Source organism: Dreissena polymorpha, chromosome 4, assembly GCF_020536995.1.
Source record: "Dreissena polymorpha isolate Duluth1 chromosome 4, UMN_Dpol_1.0, whole genome shotgun sequence".
Classification (NCBI taxonomy): Eukaryota; Metazoa; Mollusca; class Bivalvia; order Myida; family Dreissenidae; genus Dreissena; species Dreissena polymorpha.
The window spans coordinates 1,032,724-1,039,684 of record NC_068358.1 but is presented as its reverse complement, the minus strand read 5'-3'; the positions used below and the strand labels follow the sequence as shown (position 1 = coordinate 1,039,684).

The following is a 6,961-nucleotide window of genomic DNA, read 5'->3' as shown; positions in this document are numbered from 1 at the left end:
CCAAAGCAAGTGGTCAGCTTCCCTGAAGTCGGCGTAACCGTGGAGCTGGATTTCCAGTCTGAATTCTCTAACCTTCTCAACGTGTTTGTCATCGTCATAGATACAGGCTCCGTGCTGGACTGTGAGGGCACTATCAGCAACATCTCACCGGTAGGTTGTCCTGTTAAGTTACATGACTGATATCTGGTGAAAAAAAACTTACTTCACCAGACATTGTAAATTTAAAAACTGTACCCTTAATTTTAGATTTTTGAGCTGGCATAAAGAGTTGTTTATATAGCCCCCTTAGTGCAAAAAGGTACCCTGTGACATTGAAATAAGAAGGCACATGGTACCTTTGTGCACTAATCGGGCGAATTATGTACCAGACAAATTGTCATCCAAGTGGTTGTCATGTTTGTTTTGCTTATTTCAGCGTATTTCTCAATATGGTGATACCACGAGATTCCAGAGGCAGAATAAAAATGGAATGAAGATATCTCTGCAAGATATTCAGAAATTAGAGGTAAGCCATTATGTGTGACAAGTAAATGGAATCAAGATAACATTGCAAGACATTCAATAATTGAAGGTAAGCCAGTATGTGTGACATGTGGTGTCTGGGCAATCATTCCCACTGACAATCATTCCTAGGTTTATGTTGACAAGGCAGACATTCGTTCCTACCTTATTTTGACAACCTGGACATTTTTTCCTGATACATTGACAACCTGAACATTAATTTCTACGTTATTTTGACAACCCGGAAAACAGTTCCTACGTAATTTCTACCACCCGGACAACAGTTCCTAATTATTTTGACAACCTGGACATTTTTCCTTCATAATTGATATCCTGGACTTTCAAAATAATGAACAATTATCCAGTTTTTATGCCCCCCAGTAGGGTGGCATATAGCAGTTGAACTGTCCGTCGGTCCGTCCATCTGTCAGTCAGTCTGTCCATCCGTCCGAAAACTTAAACATTGCCCATAACTTTTGCAATATTGAAGATAGCAACTTGATATTGTGCATGCATGTGTATCTCAAGGAGCTGCACATTTTGAGTGGTGAAAGGTCAAAGGCATCCTTCAAGGTCAAAGGTCAAATATATGGCTTCAAAGCGGCGCAAGTAGGGGGCATTGTTTTTCTGACAAACACATCTCTTGTTCAAAATATCATAGGAACGAATGTCCGAATGTCAAAACAAGGAAGGAACAAAAGTTTACCTTGCCACAGTTAGTGAAATAACGATTCTCCATTGGTATGAATGTCTGGGATTTGTGGCATTTAAATGGGATCAATCTTCATCTGCAAGATATTTCATAACTTAAGGTAACCCATTAAGTGTGACATGTAAATGGACCATTTACATTGGAAAAAAAATTAGGCAAAGGGCACTTTTATGTCTTAAGTATGATTTACATGTAACTTAGACTTTACATCTGAAGAAAAAAACACAAAACAAAACTTACCACTAAATATCTTGTCCTTATCGTCAGACCACACAATATTTGACTTAAAAAAATAAATATTAAAGAGAGGTAAGCCAGCATGCATATTTTAATTGATTACAATATATTTGGTTTGTCTTGTTTGCCATGTTGTTTTCTATGTGTGAAATAGAATCATTTGTGAAGGATTTTTATGTCCCCCACCACTATAGTGGGGGACATATTGTTTTTGCCCTGTCTGTTGGTTTGTTTGTTTGTTTGTTTGCCCCAACTTTAACATTTGCAATAACTTTTTCAATATTGAAGATAGCAACTTGATATTTGGCATGCATGTGTATCTCATGGAGCTGAACATTTTGAGTGGTGAAAGATCAAGGTCATCCTTCAAGGATAAAGGTCAAATATATAGCTTTAAAACGGCGCAAAAGGGAACATAGTGTTTCTGACAAACACATATCTTGTTTTTAAATAAACATTATTAGCGAAAAAAATTTACTTGTTGAATGATAAAACATGAACAAAATCTGTTTATGAATAAAAAAATTAATAACATGTTTTCTTGAGTTTTAAATTTTGAAACTACCTTTAAATAGGAAAATGTTTGCTTTAGGACAACCTTGTGGTTGACATCACCATCACCTTCATCTACCCGCGGGATCGCCAGCGCTACTTTCTCACTCAGCGCGTCGACCTTGGCCTTCCTCTCGTCTCCAAGCTGCAGCTATGGCGACCGTCCACAGCGTTTTATCCGCCGAGACGTGAGCCCATGGAACAAGAGGAATCTGACAGCATTGTGATGTGGAGATCATTCAAACTTGAGGCCATTTTCTTATAATACTGAAGTAATCAATGCAGTAATTTTAAAATTTATGTTTTTGTGTATTTTGTTATCTCACAATTGATACTGTTAGTGTTACAGGTATTTAAATTGAAGTTTTGTTAAGATTTTCAGTGTAAATAAAAGAAGTTGGTTTAAGAATCTGTTGTACTTTCAAAATTCTGAGTGATGTATTTGCTTGATTATTCACCGAATATTTTGAGATATAGTATTCACAAGCTATAATTGTCAGTGTTATTTTTTGGTTAAGGTTTGCATGCAACAAGTACATATTTGTGTAAGTACTACAGATATTCTATTGAAACTTCACATATCTATTTGGGTCAATATATTTTAAGATCACCGACATATTGGTCTTACCTTCATCTTACTAGCGAGCCCCTTTTTGTATGTATGGAGGGGATTAATGGATTATTATAGAATGATAGTGTTCTTAATTTGAAAGATTCTTGAATTATTCTCACATTATTGTTAGATTGAACCTTTGTTGAGATTTATTATTATTTGTATGATTATTATTATGTTTATTTAAGTCATAAATGTGTATGTAAAATGGTTTGTACAAATTATGTTGTAAAAAAGTTGAAAAAAGGCATTATTCAAATACAAAGTTTGTATGTTAAAACAAGGATAAAAATGGGATGCAAAGAGGAAAAAGAAAATACTATTTTAAAACATGAAAATTTCATATACATATAATTTACCTCTTGTTTGGAAATTAATTTTACCCCGGTATTAACGTGTAATGTTATGTAATGTATGTTACATTTTTGTTGTTATTTATCACAATAAATGTTTAGCTTGACTATTTACAGAGTATTCTTAGCTATACTGCTCTCCCATGTATTGGTGTTTGTGTGTTGCTTTGGTTAAAGTAAACGATCAACAGCACTTTACCAATTGCAAGTATTTCATCTAACCTTTACAACATGTGTTTGAGGTCATTGTGTAAGGTCAACTAGCCAAGTTCCATAATTATGACCTGCAATTTAGCAGAATTGTACCGCTGTTTGGACTAAGAGAACATTTTGGTTAATGTTTAAGGTGTTAGTTGAAATTCAGGGGAAAACTTCGTGTTGTGTTCTGTGAAAATTGGGCATAATGCATGTGCATAAGTGTCGTCCAAGATTAGCCTGTGCAGTCCGCACAGCCTAATCAGGGACGACACTTTCCGCTTAAACAAGATTTTCCGTAAAGAGACTTCCTTTAAACGAACAAATACCATTTAAGCGGAAAGTGTCGTCCCTGATTAGCAGGCTATCTGGGACGATACTTTACGCACATGCATTATGCCAAGTTTTCTCAGAACACAACTCCTTTGCATGCAACTAGTACGTATATCTTTGTGATATTGATGCATTGTCACTGACCAAGGCCCATAACTCTGACCTGTAATTCAGCAGAATTGTGCCGCTTTTTGTACTGATAAAATTGAGGTAAAAGTTTGCGCGCAGCAACTCTATACCCCATGTCTATGTAAACTATAAATATTGGAATTTAGCTTAACATATATATATAATTCAGAAGTATTTCAGCCACTTTGATAAAACTTGATATGTGGATAGAGGTTTATCGGGAATATGGACGTTTGTATAACTACTGAAATCAAGATCGTAAGAGAACTTAAGCAGATACCTAAGCTAGGTTGATAAAACTCGATATGCGGATAGAGTTCCACAGTAGGGGACTGTTGTTTTTCGGTGACAAAGTTCTTGTTAAGATAGACGTTTTTTTCTGGGACTGTGAACATACAAACATATCATTGTGTCCCAACGGTTCTGAGCATTTACATGTAAAAAGATATGCCTAGATATGCGTTTAAAGGGGCCTTTTCACAGATTTTGGCATGTATTGCAGTTTGTCATGAAATGCTTTATATTAATAACTGTAACATTGGATCTAAAAAGCCTTGGTAAAAAAACCAATAATAAAATTAAAGAAAGAAAAAAAAAGTAACCCTTAATGGGGCTTGAATCACTGACCCCTGTAGACAAAAATCTACCACTTACACAACCCCGGCCATCCGTGCTCGTACCATGAGTGATGTATTTTTATACTTTATACAGGCAATCCTCGTAGCATCACAAAATATAACGACAACAGCAGAACTTTCCAAATCATTCAATCATTTCGCGTTGCAACGCTATAATACCTGGGTTTTTTTTTTCTGCTTGCTTTTCACAAACATCGACCGTTTGTCGCACTTTTGTATTCAAAGAGATTATCGGAATTTATGATGAAAATGAACAAATATAAAGCATATACAAAAGAAGTTCTCTCCTTAATCTCGTTATTTATTTTAAAACAAAGAGATTGTGCAGGAATAGTACAAATACTATATGACTTCTTATCTCGATTTGGCAGGCCAGAAGAGAGAAAATGGCGACAAAATCTATTAGACATAACGGTTTTGCAACCTCATTTTGTAGGAAATAACACCAGATTTCACACTGAAATTTCAACGAATGTTTAATCAGTTATTGCATTAAGTGGGCGAACCAGCCGCAATTTAAAAAAATAAAAGGCATATGTAAAGTAAAAATACGAAATCCAACAATATGAATGTGAATATACCTCAACTCTGGGGACACAACGACAATTGAGTACTGTGAAAGTCCAAATTAATGTTTCTCAGAGTATCGCCCTCAGTTAACCCTTTACATGCTGGGAAAGTTTGTCGTCTGCTAAAATGTTTGTCTGCTGAATTTCTAAAATTAGCATTTTCTTCATTTTTCATCCTTCTAATTTGGATCAATTTATTTCCAAAATTAGGGATGTCTAGTATATTTATTTCTATATTTAGAATATTTCTTACAGAAATTCCTTTAAGCAACAGAGCAGACCCTGATGAGACGCCGCAGTCATGCGGCGTCTCATCTGTGGTCCTACGCTGTTTGCCAAGGCCTTTTTTCTAGACGCTAGGCATAAATGGGTTAAGTGTGGCCGAAGCTAGTACACTTAATCAAACAACGAAAACAAACACACACGACATTTTATGTATATATATTAAGTTCTCTCAGTAGAATATATTCCGTAGTACACCTTTAATGTCTACCCGATAATATGTTTGTCAATCTCATCTTCATTGGTTGCGGTAAGACAAGTACACGTGCATGTATTGTGATCCCTTACTCAGATTTAAACGAAACCACAGTCAAAACAAGTGAACGTATTGTTATAGTCCTGTTTGTCCATTGCGAACTCTATGCGGAATATCATATTGCCCCTGCTTAATATTGCTAAACATAAGCAAGTGGTAACAAATATAAAATGTAGATGAATAGGGCGACCGCGTCATTCTCTGCAAGAATACCAGAGCACATGAAGGCCTTATTGACGCACCGTGCACTAGTGCTTTTTGGATCATAATTATTTCTTTGGCGAATACCCTGGTAGCTGGGGGGTAAATTGAAAGTCGTATAAAACGACGCACCACAGACAAAACAAGAAATCTTAAAATGTGTTTAGAGAAAAAGTTACTTGCACTTCTAAATACAGGTGATACGAACTAAAAAAGTATGTACAAATAATCATTTATTAAAAGTTAATAGAACTGCAAAATCATTAATAAAATATTGTTTTTATTTCGTCGGATCAAAAAACAGATCCAAAATTTAAGATCCCGACGAAAAATATTCCTTATCGATTATTCTTGTTTTATTCTAAATAAGAGACGAAAGTCTTTCAATCTAACGAAATCACAAACATCTGTCGTGCAATGCAGATACATCCAGATACTTGACAAAGGGGTATACATCACATTGTTTACTTTTCTGATCCTGAACATTTCCGGTAAACGCTAGTTCAGTTAAGCTGTATGTGCTTTCTTTTTTGGAAAAGTCAGTTATCCACGAATGGACGTGCCCATGAAGTTATATCTTTTAAACACGAAATTTCCTGCCAAAGAATATATACATGAGTTTGCAGTGATTATATTTCATAAATTATATCAGGAATACTAGACTTGAACATTCATAATGCATCTTGCACCTTCAATATACATTATGAACATACATGACACTCCTGACAAATCATTATACATGCTAAATATTCTTAATATTTTCTTACGAGGCTTGTAAGGGGATATAGTTTGCGTACTAAGTAATATGTCAATAAAAATTGAAATAATGTAATGGTTCTGATCTTTTGCATAAATGACATTGCGTAGATCAGTCATTTCACACTTCATGTCCACCTGGCACGTCACTATCCAGCTGTTCGGACTATGAACAGTGGATTCATAACTAAACTGCAACTTAAAAAAACAACAACAACAATTTCAATTTGAAAAAAACACACACACGCATTGTTGATCTTTCGAATTGTTTTCCTAAACCGCTTGGAGTAGAAATGACATCGTGGTGATCACCGTAACCAGCGCGTAGAGAATAAAGAAGAACCTGTCCATCACATTAGAGATGTCCCTCCATTCGGCACTAATGCTCTCATTGAGATGATCCTCTTCTAAGTGGCCCACTATACGCTTAAGATTTGTTGTAGCTGAGTCACTGGAATCATTTGCTAACTCATGCCGGTCATTCTGAATGTTGGTTTGTTGAGAATGGGGTTTTCGGTAAATCCCGGTGGTTTGAAGTTCAAATGCGCGAAACTTGAGAGAGATATTGTTGCTGTGATTTCGGACGTCTCCCTTGACGTTAATGGGACTACGCTATTATCCGCGTTGTTTGTGT

At 35.7% G+C, this 6,961-nt stretch overlaps 1 long non-coding RNA gene across 1 annotated transcript; it reads left to right on the top strand.

Annotated features, from left to right (window-relative positions):
* LOC127876209 (uncharacterized) lies at positions 1–2,218 on the top strand. The gene is made up of 3 exons (XR_008047725.1): positions 1–150; positions 416–505; positions 2,043–2,218. It is a non-coding gene; the product is annotated as an uncharacterized LOC127876209 (long non-coding RNA).
* Positions 2,219–6,961: the final 4,743 nt, after the last annotated feature.